The sequence below is a fragment of the Globicephala melas genome, chromosome 15 (assembly GCF_963455315.2).
Source record: "Globicephala melas chromosome 15, mGloMel1.2, whole genome shotgun sequence".
In the NCBI taxonomy this organism is placed as follows: Eukaryota; Metazoa; Chordata; class Mammalia; order Artiodactyla; family Delphinidae; genus Globicephala; species Globicephala melas.
In genome coordinates this window covers 73075950-73076927 of record NC_083328.1, presented here as the reverse complement: position 1 = coordinate 73076927, position 978 = coordinate 73075950, and the positions used below count along the sequence as shown (strand labels likewise).

General features: G+C 43.6%; 1 non-coding gene across 1 annotated transcript; it reads right to left on the bottom strand.

Annotated features, from left to right (window-relative positions):
• Window positions 1-640: 640 nt before the first annotated feature.
• On the bottom strand, window positions 641-713 carry TRNAE-CUC (transfer RNA glutamic acid (anticodon CUC)). Its single transcript has one exon. It is a non-coding gene; the product is annotated as a tRNA-Glu (tRNA).
• Window positions 714-978: the final 265 nt, after the last annotated feature.

The following is a 978-nucleotide window of genomic DNA, read 5'->3' as shown; positions in this document are numbered from 1 at the left end:
TAGTCTCTGCCATATCACTAGCACCTAAACAGTGCCAGGAACATAGTATAGGTGAAAGGTAAATGTTTGTTGAATGAATGAATGACCCCTTAAAGATAGTCCTTGTTGGATCTCATTGTTGTTGTTATTTAAAGCCAAAGAATCCTAATTGATTCAAGTGTCCTACCCTACTCCAGTTTCCATCTGTGGGGATCCTTTTCGGGGATCCTTCTCAATTAGCCTTCATCAATGGACATCCCAGCCTATGCTGAGCATGACCTAATTTATAGCCCCACAACGCCATGGGGTTATCTTTATTTTCAGCACTTGTCACACTTCTTTTTTTTTTTTTTTTGGAACTGCCTCTTTTGTTTCTTTCACTAGAGGTGGAGGTCAGAGATTTATTAGTCTGGGTACAATCCAGGCTTCCAGTGGCTCAGACAAAATCAAGTTTATTTCTCTCTCACCTAATCGAGACTTAGGTGGTTCTAGGGCAGAAACATTGACAATTTCAACACACAACCTCTGGGCCCAAGGTTGCTGCTCTAGCTCCTGCCAATAGATCTTCATCCCAGCCAGTGGTAAAGGGGAGGGCAAAGAGAGAACATATCCATTATTTAATTTATTTATTTAATTTTGGCCATAGCTTGTGGGATCTTAATTCCCTGACCAGGGATTGAACCCAGGCCCTCAGCAGTGAGAGTGCAGAGTCCTAACCACTGGACTACCAGGGAATTCCTTCTCCATATTTCAAACAGACCTGGAAGGAGCATGCATCATTTCTGCTCACATCTTACATAAGTTCACATGAACATCTCAGAACTTAATCACATGAACACTTAGATCCAAAAGAAGCTCGGAAATGTAGCCATCAACTGGACAACCATGTGCCAAATAAAACTCATGAGTTCTATTATTAAAGAAAGAAGGGAGCCTTCCCTGGTGGCGCAGCGGTTGAGAGTCCGCCTGCCGATGCAGGGGACACGGGTTCGTGCCCCG